General features: G+C 47.4%; 1 protein-coding gene across 3 annotated transcripts in view; it reads right to left on the bottom strand.

Moving 5' to 3' along the window:
* Positions 1 to 13,776, bottom strand: part of bbx (bobby sox) — a 70,660-nt gene that overhangs the window by 35,999 nt on the left and 20,885 nt on the right. Inside the window, exon 1 of one of the 3 annotated variants that reach the window (XM_069307908.1) lies at positions 10,295 to 10,664. The exons of the other annotated variants lie outside the window; for them this stretch is intronic. The gene's annotated coding sequence lies outside the window, so the exon portion shown is untranslated. Of the gene's footprint in view, positions 1 to 10,294; positions 10,665 to 13,776 lie in introns of those variants that run through there. 3 annotated transcript variants of the gene reach the window in all.

Below are 13,776 nucleotides of genomic sequence, written 5' to 3' on the forward strand. Positions count from 1 at the left end.
TCGACCTGCTGCATGGGTAGCAGCTTCTCCATATAGACCTGCTGCATGGGTAGCAGCTTCTGCATATCGACTTGCTGCATGGGTAACAGCTTCTGCATATCGACCTGCTGCATGGGTAACAGCTTCTCCATATAGACCTGCTGCATGGGTAACAGCTTCTCCATATAGACCTGCTGCATGGGTAACAGCTTCTCCTGCATATCGACCTGCTGCATGGGTAACAGCTTCTCCTGCATATCGACCTGCTGCATGGGTAACAGCTTCTCCATATAGACCTGCTGCATGGGTAACAGCTTCTCCATATAGACCTGCTGCATGGGTAACAGCTTCTGCATATCGACCTGCTGCATGGGTAGCAGCTTCTCCATATAGACCTGCTGCATGGGTAGCAGCTTCTGCATATCGACTTGCTGCATGGGTAACAGCTTCTCCTGCATATCGACCTGCTGCATGGGTAACAGCTTCTCCATATAGACCTGCTGCATGGGTAACAGCTTCTCCATATAGACCTGCTGCATGGGTAACAGCTTCTCCATATCGACCTGCTGCATGGGTAACAGCTTTCCTATCACAGTACCGGCTCTCACCACACAAAAAAATCCGTTTTCTATACGGCAGTGGGTTAGGTTAAGTGTGTTGGTTGGGTTCGTTAGTTTCTGGTGACGTTAGGACGCTGTTTTTTGGACGTTGTGACGACTCACGAGAACAGGCTGATTGATCACCATGTGATTAAAATAATCCACAGTTAACATCTGTTTTTAACAAGCCCTCCGAGGTGTGTAGTTATTGGTAGTTAATGTTTACAACCTGTAATGGGTATTGTATTTAATGGGTATTGTATTTCTGTAATGGGTATTGTATTTAATGGGTATTGTATTTCTGTAATGGGTATTGTATTTCTGTAATGGGTATTGTATTTAATGGGTATTGTATTTCTGTAACGGGTATTGTATTTAATGGGCATTGTATTTCTGTAACGGGTATTGTATTTAATGGTTATTGTATTTCTGTAATGGGTATTGTATTTAATGGGTATTGTATTTCTGTAATGGGTATTGTATTTAATGGGTATTGTATTTCTGTAATGGGTATTGTATTTCTGTAATGGGTATTGTATTTCTGTAATGGGTATTGTATTTAATGGGTATTGTATTTCTGTAATGGGTATTGTATTTCTGTAATGGGTATTGTATTTAATGGGTATTGTATTTCTGTAACGGGTATTGTATTTAATGGGTATTGTATTTAATGGGTATTGTATTTCTGTAATGGGTATTGTATTTAACGGGTATTGTATTTCTGTAATGGGTATTGTATTTCTGTAATGGGTATTGTATTTCTGTAACGGGTATTGTATTTAATGGGCATTGTATTTCTGTAACGGGTATTGTATTTAAGGGTTATTGTATTTCTGTAATGGGTATTGTATTTAATGGGTATTGTATTTCTGTAATGGGTATTGTATTTAATGGGTATTGTATTTCTGTAATGGGTATTGTATTTCTGTAATGGGTATTGTATTTAATGGGTATTGTATTTCTGTAATGGGTATTGTATTTCTGTAATGGGTATTGTATTTCTGTAATGGGTATTGTATTTAATGGGTATTGTATTTCTGTAACGGGTATTGTATTTAATGGGTATTGTATTTAATGGGTATTGTATTTCTGTAATGGGTATTGTATTTCTGTAATGGGTATTGTATTTCTTTAATGGGTATTGTATTTAATGAGTATTGTATTTCTTTAATGGGTATTGTATTTAATGAGTATTGTATTTCTTTAATGGGTATTGTATTTCTTTAATGGGTATTGTATTTCTGTAATGGGTATTGTATTTAATGGGTATTGTATTTCTTTAATGGGTATTGTATTTCTTTAATGGTTATTGTATTGCTTTAATGGGTATTGTATTTCTTTAATGGGTATTGTATTTCTTTAATGAGTATTGTATTTCTTTAATGGAGGGATACAGAAGTGACAGACAGATACAGAAGCCATGTGGATAAGAAACAAACAGATGTAGAACAAAACACTAACAACCAACAAACAAACAGATTATGGCGGTGTTGCCAAGTGCTAGATGTACTTTAGTCGCCCAACAGTATTGCCACCTATTGCAACACCGTAAAAACGCAAGTGTCTCATTAATATGAAATATTTCTAATTATCGGGGTTAAACTTGTAATAACATTGTGCACTGTTGCCATGTCTTGCAATAATTGCATATTGCAACAGTGTTTAAAGTTAAGATAACGATAATAGCGAAAGATGGCGCGCGAAACTGTGGATGTGGCAACGCTGTATGTTTACATATGTTTTTAGATATTAAATGCTAAGTCAGAGAGCCTCAGACTGTCATATGACTGTCACCTCCAGGCGTGAGGACCTCAGACTGGAAGTCAGAAAGAAGTTGGCATCAGACCCAAAGCTGAACAAAACCACAAGGGCCGTGACAAGGATTCGAACCTACGTCCGAGATTATGCCAGACGTTGTCTTAATCGACTGAGCTACATGGTCAAAAAGAGTTGAAACCGATGTTCTACTGAACTTACTGGATCCTGCAGCCTCTCCGAGACACAAACCAGGGTTTTACACAACTCCCCCCTGCACTCGAGCTATGTCAATAGGCCGTTCTCCCTCTTCGCCCTTACTTCATTACACACAAAAATCACAATAGCGTGATGCATCAAATGAACATTTGATGTATCACCTAACCTAACTAGGTTAGGTTAAGAGGGGTTCTCTCTCTTACATGTACAGGGTGGGTTAGGACTGAGGAAGAAATATATTATTAGTTTCTCTACGAGGTGATAAGGCTCGAGAAGCTTGTGAAATTGTATAAAAAAATTAACAAAATCATCAGAGAAAGTGGGAGTAGAAGACAAGAGGAGAGGCAACATGTTCCTGAAAATCATATAAACTAACATAGATGGAGCGAGACGAACGATACTGGAACTGAACGATATAATACAGCTGAAGACACTGGATATTATTGCACTCACAGAGACAAAACTCGAAGATGATTTTTAAATTAAGTTATATTCCCTGGTGCCACTCAGTTTGAAGACGGGACAGGATAATGGTGAAGGCGTTGCCGTACTGGTGAAACAACAGCTGACGGTAAAGGAACGAATGATTGCCAACCCAACGAGGAAATAAATCACTATTCTTGGCGACTTCAAACTTGAAAGCAATAGACTGGGCGACCTAGTAAGGAAGAACGGACCTGTCTGAGGCATGGGAGCATCCCACTACTAACTACACGCTACCCACCCTGGGCACGGAGTCGCTCACCAAACTGTACCGGACTTGGCATGGTGGGCATGTTGTGGGCCTTCCGCCACAAGTCCACACACGACTTGATTACCCAGTCGAGGCGTCCGAAAGTATGATTTCAGGTCCGGGGTGGAAAAATCGGGAGTGTAAGCGCCGGGTGGTGGTTCAAGGACACTGGGCGTGTCCTGACCTCTGCTTTGGGTGTAGCTCTGTGTCCGCCTGGACTCCCACAGCCCACTCCGCTACCCAAACCCCTGTACCTCGCCTCCTGGGGTTGGTGGGGTACCAATGCATAACAATGTTAATATCAATACAATCTTGCTGAACCAGATTTTGAGGTTATTTTGAGATGGTTTCAGGACGTAGCGTCCCCGCGGCCCGGTCCTCGACCAGGCCTCCTTTTTGTTACACACCCCCAGGAAGCAGCCCGTAGCAGCTGTCTAACTCCCAGGTACCTATTTACCCCTGGGTCAACAGGAGTCACTCAATATTTCTTTATCAATCCCCCAGCGTAAGAATAGTTGTGGTTTAGGGGAATTAAAACCATCACAATATTGACTCGAGGATCTAAGGCTTACAACTTCGGTAGGTTAAGGGGGATGATTGGGTTTTGATGTTTATTTCCGGATTGGTAGTGGTTGAGATAACGACTGAATCCTAATCCCATACACCACCAAACCTCCCATGTAACACACCTGAAGAGACGCTATTATAAACACACACACATACATACATACCAAACATATGTGTTTTTATAAGCGAGAAAGTGACTTTAATGGCATGTTTATTGGCTTGGAACCAATGTACAAACACCAATCGTATGTAATCTCACCAATCCATTGCACCTTCTTGCAAATAAATTTCTTTATTATGCACCTCATACCCATCCCGTACGGTGGAAATACACAGGCACATAATGGGTTCAGGAACTGAACCCCTATAGTTCGCTTAACTAACTGACAATCTTTTTGAAGGTGACAAGTGTCAGAACTCTGCCAATCCACTGGGTGACATGCAACACAATGTTGGCACTGGTGCCAGAGCCACAGACACGAACACATCTTTCGTATTTAACAACACATCTTTGAAATGGCTTTCGAAATGAGACACATGAAATATTTGGAACTGAAAACTCTCACACTAAGGACTATTATGACAGAAATAGAGATAGCAGCGTATAATCTCTTCAGATGGCATTCTGAAAAGAATGTTATTGTTATTCTGTGACGGCAAACACAGGCTACAGGGTGGGGTCAGCCTGTACATCACAGGCTACAGGGTGGGGTCCATCTGTACATCACAGGCTACAGGGTGGGGTCAGCCTGTACATCACAGGCTACAGGGTGGGGTCCACCTGTACACCACAGGCTACAGGGTGGGGTCCACCTGTACACCACAGGCTACAGGGTGGGGTCAGCCTGTACATCACAGGCTACAGGGTGGGGTCCACCTGTACACCACAGGCTACAGGGTGGGGTCCACCTGTACACCACAGGCTACAGGGTGGGGTCAGCCTGTACATCACAGGCTACAGGGTGGGGTCCACCTGTACACCACAGGCTACAGGGTGGGGTCCACCTGTACATCACAGGCTACAGGATGGGGTCCACCTGTACACCACAGGCTACAGGGTGGGGTCAGCCTGTACATCACAGGCTACAGGGTGGGGTCCACCTGTACACCACAGGCTACAGGGTGGGGTCCACCTGTACATCACAGGCTACAGGGTGGGGTCCACCTGTACATCATAGGCTACAGGGTGGGGTCCACCTGTACATCACAGGCTACAGGGTGGGGTCCACCTGTACATCACAGGCTACAGGGTGGGGTCCACCTGTACATCACAGGCTACAGGGTGGGGTCCACCTGTACATCACAGGCTACAGGGTGGGGTCCATCTGTACATCACAGGCTACAGGATGGGGTCCACCTGTACATCACAGGCTACAGGATGGGGTCCAACTGTACATCACAGGCTACAGGGTGGGGTCCACCTGTACACCACAGGCTACAGGGTGGGGTCAGCCTGTACATCACAGGCTACAGGATGGGGTCCACCTGTACATCACAGGCTACAGGATGGGGTCCACCTGTATATCACAGGCTACAGGGTGGGGTCAGCCTGTACATCACAGGCTACAGGATGGGGTCCACCTGTACATCACAGGCTACAGGATGGGGTCCACCTGTACATCACAGGCTACAGGATGGGGTCCATCTGTACATCACAGGCTACAGGATGGGATCAGCCTGTACATCACAGGCTACAGGATGGGGTCCACCTGTACATCACAGGCTACAGGATGGGGTCCACCTGTACATCACAGGCTACAGGATGGGGTCCATCTGTACATCACAGGCTACAGGATGGGATCAGCCTGTACATCACAGGCTACAGGATGGGGTCCACCTGTACATCACAGGCTACAGGATGGGGTCCACCTGTACACCACAGGCTACAGGATGGGGTCCATCTGTACATCACAGGCTACAGGATGGGGTCCATCTGTACATCACAGGCTACAGGATAGGATCAGCCTGTACATCACAGGCTACAGGATGGGGTCAGCCTGTACATCACAGGCTACAGGGTGGGGTCCACCTGTACACCACAGGCTACAGGGTGGGGTCAGCCTGTACATCACAGGCTACAGGGTGGGGTCCACCTGTACACCACAGGCTACAGGGTGGGGTCCACCTGTACACCACAGGCTACAGGGTGGGATCAGCCTGTACATCACAGGCTACAGGATGGGGTCAGCCTGTAGATCACAGGCTACAGGATGGGGTCCACCTGTACACCACAGGCTACAGGGTGGGGTCAGCCTGTACATCACAGGCTACAGGGTGGGGTCCACCTGTACACCACAGGCTACAGGGTGGGGTCCACCTGTACACCACAGGCTACAGGGTGGGGTCAGCCTGTACATCACAGGCTACAGGGTGGGGTCCACCTGTACACCACAGGCTACAGGATGGGGTCCACCTGTACATCACAGGCTACAGGATGGGGTCCACCTGTACATCACAGGCTACAGGATGGGATCAGCCTGTACATCACAGGCTACAGGGTGGGGTCCATCTGTACATCACAGGCTACAGGTTGGGGTCCACCTGTACATCACAGGCTACAGGGTGGGGTCCACCTGTACATCACAGGCTACAGGGTGGGGTCCACCTGTACATCACAGGCTACAGGATGGGGTCCACCTGTACATCACAGGCTACAGGATGGGGTCCACCTGTACATCACAGGCTACAGGATGGGGTCCATCTGTACATCACAGGCTACAGGATGGGGTCCATCTGTACATCACAGGCTACAGGGTGGGGTCCATCTGTACATCACAGGCTACAGGGTGGGGTCCACCTGTACATCACAGGCTACAGGGTGGGGTCCACCTGTACACCACAGGCTACAGGGTGGGGTCCACCTGTACACCACAGGCTACAGGGTGGGGTCCACCTGTACATCACAGGCTACAGGATGGGGTCCACCTGTACATCACAGGCTACAGGGTGGGGTCCACCTGTACATCACAGGCTACAGGGTGGGGTCCACCTGTACATCACAGGCTACAGGGTGGGGTCCACCTGTACATCACAGGCTACAGGATGGGGTCCACCTGTACATCACAGGCTACAGGGTGGGGTCCACCTGTACATCACAGGCTACAGGGTGGGGTCCACCTGTACATCACAGGCTACAGGATGGGGTCCACCTGTACATCACAGGCTACAGGATGGGGTCCATCTGTACATCACAGGCTACAGGATGGGGTCCACCTGTACACCACAGGCTACAGGGTGGGGTCAGCCTGTACACCACAGGCTACAGGGCGGGGTCAGTCTCTACATCACAGGCTACAGGATGGGGTCAGCCTGTACATCACAGGCTACAGGATGGGGTCAGCCTGTACATCACAGGCTACTGGGCGGGGTCAGTCTCTACATCACAGGCTACAGGGTGGGGTCCACCTGTACACCACAGGCTACAGGATGGGGTCCACCTGTACACCACAGGCTACAGGATGGGGTCCACCTGTACATCACAGGCTACAGGGTGGGGTCCACCTGTACACCACAGGCTACAGGATGGGGTCCACCTGTACATCACAGGCTACAGGGCGGGGTCAGTCTCTACATCACAGGCTACAGGATGGGGTCAGCCTGTACACCACAGGCTACAGGGCGGGGTCAGTCTCTACATCACAGGCTACAGGATGGGGTCAGCCTCTACATCACAGGCTACAGGATGTGGTCAACCTGTACACCACAGGCTACAGGGTAGGGGTCCACCTGTATATCAGACACACAATCATCTCCCCTGAACTTCTAAACATCACAAAAACCATCATACAAGTTTTGATAATCAAAATACAAATTCTAAATATGATGACTGTCCTTCAATACAAATCACCAGTACTTTCAAAACCAACTTAGGAAACATAATACTCTTAAGAAAGCCTCACAAACCTCTATGATCATCTTCCTTGGCGATTTCAACTTCATCTAAAATGAACAACATGTGACTAATACATTTTGTTCAGCAGTCTGAGTGAACAGTTGAACACAAATGACCTGTTGCAGGTGTGTGATAGATTTATATCTATCTATCCAACATATATCTATGATAGATATATCTATGATATATCTATCATAGATACCTTAAACCAACAAACATCAGAGGCAACAGGAAAATGCCCTACGACATATTTTTATAATGATCAACTAGTTAGGATCATAATGATTACAAATATGCCGATTACAAATGATTACAAATGATTACAAATGATTACAAATGATTACAAATGATTACAAATGATTACAAATGTGAGTTACTCAGATAACAATCATACTGAAGTACAGACACACACAGACAGGCAATAACAGACATAACAGGGCAATAACAGGGAGCCGGTCGGACAGCACGCTGGACTTGTGATCCTGTGGTCCCGGGTTCGATCCCAGGCGCCGGCGAGAAACACTAGGCAGAGTTTCTTTGACCCTATCCCCCTGTTACCTAGCAGTAAAATTGGTACCTGGGTGTTAGTCATCTGTCACGGGCTGCTTCCTGGGGGCGGAGGCCTGGTCGAGGACCGGGCCGCGGGGACACTAAAAAGCCCCGAAATCATCTCAAGATAATCTCAAGATAGGGTGTTGAACAACCGTGGAACCCCTTGTGTGAACACACTGCTCTCTGTGCCTTTGGCACCCTTATAGAACCCCCATGGCACTGGTTCTATTTTGCATTTCCTTCCGTACCTTTCGCTTCAGTCTATTCTACCGAGAAAATTTGGGGTCTGGTCCTCCAGTATATTCCATGCAGTTATTTGATCTCTCTCTAGTCTCCTTTCCAGAGAGTACATTTTGAGAGCTTTGAGACGATCCCAATAATTTAGGTGTTTTATTTCGACTATGCGTGCCGTATATGTTCTCTGTATTCCCTCTATTTCAGCAACCTCTCCTGCTCTGAAGGGGGAAGTGAGTACTGAGCAATACTCAAGACGGGACAACACCAGTGATTTAAATAGTATTACCATTTCTGTAGAGGTCTCTAGATTTGAACGTTCTCATAATCCAGCCTATTTTCCTGGCCTATTTTCCTATAGGCCCAAAAGCCTATTTTCCTGGCCCCCGCTATATTCGCTCGGTTATATTCACTCAATGTCAGGTCGTCAGACATCATAATTCACAGATATTTTATATGTTTTCCTTGTATGATTAAGTCTGTAAAAATACAGGAAAACCCCTAGTAAAGAATTTCAGGCAGTAAATATTATCCCCATTGCAATAAGACCTAATTGAATTACTCCGATTAGACAAAACTATGATTATTTTGTGTACAAAACTCGTTTTCTATTTGCCATAACTGTGTATATCGGAAGATTATGATGTATTAGGTGAGACTGTTAGGCTACGCTGGCTTAGGCTAGGCTGGGTTAGGCTAGGATGGTTTAGGCTAGGCTGGCTTAGGCTAGGCTGGCTTAGGCTAGGCTATGCAAGGATTGGTTGGAATAGTTTCAATGAAGTTTGTTTTCGATTGGCGACCTGTCTTGAGTAATATGTGAATTAAACACCCCAAGCCCTCCTCCCCCATGTTCCACAAGTGCGTCCATGTTCTCCCCAGACACCCATGAGGCGCTGAACAGCTCACCACACGTGGGCAGGTGTGGAGGGAGTAGGTGTGGGGAAGGAAGCGGGGAAGGTGTGGGGGAAGGGAAGAAAGCAATAATGTGATTGGGGAAGTGTGTGAGGAGCAGTCTGAAAGTTTGGAGAGGGAGCAGGTGTGGACTAACAGTTGGTCCAAGGAAATGGAAGACTGGTCGAGGAATGGCAGTCGATGTTGGTGTCTGGGATGTTACCTGGATCATACCTGTAGAGGGTTCTGAGAGTTCTTCTACTCCCAGAGTTCGGCTTGGGGCCCAGGCTTGACTTGTGAGAGTTTGGTCCACCAGGCTGTTGCTTGGAGCGGCCCGCAGGCCCCACATATCCACCACAGCCTGGTTGGTCTGGAACTCCTTGCAAGAACATATCTAAGTGCCTCTTGAAGACGTCCACCTTTGTTCCAGCAATATTTATCATGCTTGCTGAGAGTGTGTTGAACAGCTGTGAACCGCAGATGTTCAGACAGTGTTCACTGATTGTGCCTATGGCACCTCTACTCTTCACTGGTTCTATTCAGCATTTCCTTCCCTACGTTTAGCTCCAGTATGTTGTTATTCTACCGTGCAAATTAATCTTTCATGTATTATTTGATACCTCTCTCGTCTCCTTTCCAGAGAGACCATTTTGAGAGATTTGAGATGGTTGGTGTGGGGTGTAGGTGTGGGGTGTTGATGTGGGGTGAAGGTGTGGGGTGTTGATGTGGGGTGTTGATGTGGGGTGTTGATGTGGGGTGTTGATGTGGGGTGTAGGTGTGGGGTGTAGGTGTGGGGTGTAGGTGTAGGGTGCAGGTGTGTGTGTGTGTGTGTGTGTGACAAGCGCCGGAATAAGCATGAGCCAAGTGCGTTACCTCAGGTTGGGGTCAGCAAGCCGTCGCAGCAGCAGCAGGTGTAGTAAAGGTTGGTGGGGGCGGGAACAACAGTGGTGGGTGTTGGAGGGGGTGGTGAAGCAGGCAGCAGCAGCAGCAGCGGCTAGCCACACTCTCTCCACCGTACTTCCGCAAGAGTGGGTCCCGTCTCCCCCCACACTATACAGAGGGGGACGAGCGTGGGGGGGGGGAAGGCAGGAGAGGCCCAGACTACACCAGGACCAGTAGCACGGTTCACAGTAGCAATGGGGGTATATAGAGGCAAGCCAGACACCTCACACTGGCGCACGCGCACTCAGTTACACACGCACACACACACACACCCGTCCGCCTCACTCTCTATACCTCAACTGGCGACTTCAACGCCGCCACGCTAGTACCACCACCTCTGTTGAGGCTGTGACGCTCCACATACTACACACCCGCACCACACACCCGCCCACACCTACGTCCTTACTCCACACACACACACACACACACACACACACACACACACACACACACACATTTAACACAAGGGGAACACGCACAAGGGGACACAGGTGGAAACTGAGTGCCCAAATGAGCCACAGAGATATTAGAAAGAACTTTTTTTAGTGTCAGAGTGGTTGACAAATGGAATGCATTAGGAAGTGATGTGGTGGAGGCTGACTCCATACACAGTTTCAAGTGCAGATATGACAGAGCCCAATAGGCTCAGGAATCTGTACACCTGTTGATTGACGGTTGAGAGGCGGGACCAAAGAGCCAGAGCTCAACCCCTGCAAACACAACTAGGTGAGTACAACTAGGTGAGTACACAGTTTCAAGTGTAGATATGATAGAGCCCAATAGGCTCAGGAACCTGTACACCTGTTGATTGACAGTGGAGAGGCGGGACCAAAGAGCCAGAGCTCAATCCCCGCAAGCACAACTGAGTACACACACACACATATGTGTGCGAACAAGCCTGAATAGTCCCGCTGAATATGTGTATATATATATATATTTATATAATCAGTATTCGAAGACCTGGTTCAGCTCTTCGGAGGTCGGAAGCGTGCCTAAGACACAGCATTTCCCCCTCTGGATCGCGACATTAAGGCGCTGGAACAGGAAACTGGCCGCTCTTGTGTCTTTAGTTTCCCCAATGAGGTGCTCACCCACCTCTATTATGACTATCAGCCGAGATATAACAGAATATGAGCTGGGATATCAAAGGGATATCCTATATCCTATGATGGGATATATCGTAGTTCCCACAATGCCCGCTCATATTGGTCAACTTCAAGGTAATTTAAGGTCAATTATCACGTCTTTCCTTGTAATACAAAATGTAAGTTATACATATATGTAATGACTCCAATTATTATAATATCTAATAATAATTGTATATATGTAATGACAATAATTATAATTACTCACAGAAATACAATAGCGTGATATATATAATGAATAAATCCACAAGGGCCGTGACGAGGATTCGAACCTGTGTCCGGGAGCAACCCAGACACTGCCTTAATCGACTGAGCTACGACAGGGTTAAAAGAGTTGAAACCGAAGTTCTGACATTCTCTATCTATATAGAGATAGAGTTAGAGATAGAAACACGGAGAAGAATTTCTTGTGTTATCTGCTACGTGTTTCTGTAAGTACACACACACACACACACACACACACACACACACACACACACACACACACACACACACACACATATACACACACACACACACATACACACACACACACACACACACACACACACACACACACACACACACACACACACACACACACACACATGATAGTAGGAGGCTACAAGATGACCTGGATAGACTGAGTGAATGGTCCAACAAATGGCTGTTGAAGTTCAACCCAAGTAAATGCAAAGTAATGAAACTAGGCAGTGGAAACAGGAGGCCAGGCACAGGATACAGAATAGGAGATGAAGTACTTAATGAAACAGACAGAGAGAAAGATCTAGGAGTTGATATCACACCAAACCTGTCTCCTGAAGCCCACATAAAGAGAATAACGTCTGCGGCATATGCGAGGCTGGCTAACATCAGAACGGCGTTCAGGAACCTGTGTAAGGAATCATTCAGAATCTTGTACACCACATATGTAAGACCAATCCTGGAGTATGCGGCCCCAGCATGGAGCCCGTACCTTGTCAAGCACAAGACGAAGCTGGAAAAAGTCCAAAGGTATGCTACTAGACTAGTCCCAGAACTAAGAGGCATGAGTTATGAGGAAAGGCTGCGGGAAATGCACCTTACGACACTGGAAGACAGAAGAGTAAGGGGGGACATGATCACAAGCTACAAAATCCTCAGGGGAATCGACCGGGTAAACAAGGATGAACTATTCAATACTGGTGGGACGCGAACAAGGGGACACAGGTGGAAGCTGAGTACCCAAATGAGCCACAGAGACGTTAGAAAGAACTTTTTCAGTGTCAGAGTAGTTAGTAAATGGAATGCATTAGGAAGTGATGTGGTGGAGGCTGACTCCATACACAACTTCAAATGTAGATATGATAGAGCCCAATAGGCTCAGGAATCTGTACACCAGTTGATTGACGGTTGAGAGGCGGGACCAAAGAGCCAGAGCTCAACCCCCGCAAGCACAATTAGGTGAGTACACACACACACACACACACACACACACACACACACACACACACACACACACACACACACACACACACAGTGGGGCCTTTTAGCCTGGTGGATAGCTCACAGGACTCGTAATTCTGTGGCGAGGGTTCAATTCCCGCACCAGGCAGAAACAAATGGGCAAAGTTTCTTTCACCCTGAATGCCCCTGTTACCTAGCAGTAAATAGGTACCCGGGAGTTAGTCAGCTACCACGGGCTGCTTCCTGGTGTGGGTGTGTGATCGTCTGGGCCTCCTGGACCTCGGTACAGACACAATAGCTTGTGTGACCAACACAACCTCCAGTGTAACAGAGTACTCACACCCCCTCTCTCACCCCCCCCCCCTCGATAACCCACTTCAAGAAACAGGTTCTAACAGTGCACCGCGACAAGACGGAACAAGGTACCCACCACTAGCTGCTGGGTCCTCTTCTTGTCGTCGTTATAGATTCAGCTACTCGGAACAACAGTTGCAAGTAGCACGGGCTATGGTGAGCCCGTAGTGGACTTACCTGGCACAGGAGCGGTGCTGTGTGTGGAGACGGCGGAGCAGCTGACACCATCAATAGTACAGGCTTGATACTTTCTCCTGCTCACAGCACGATCTTCGCGCTAACACAGTCGCACTTGGCCCACCAGACAACGCTATCCATGTCCCAGAGTGTTCGACTTCGTGTAGGGAGCCTTACCCACCCACACACACCTGGTGTAGGGAGGGAGCCTTACCCACCCACACACACCTGGTGTAGGGAGGGAGCCTTACCCACCCACTCACACCTGGTGTAGGGAGGGAGCCTTACCCTCCCACACACACCTGGTGTAGG

This window comes from Procambarus clarkii, chromosome 61 (assembly GCF_040958095.1).
Source record: "Procambarus clarkii isolate CNS0578487 chromosome 61, FALCON_Pclarkii_2.0, whole genome shotgun sequence".
Taxonomy (NCBI): Eukaryota; Metazoa; Arthropoda; class Malacostraca; order Decapoda; family Cambaridae; genus Procambarus; species Procambarus clarkii.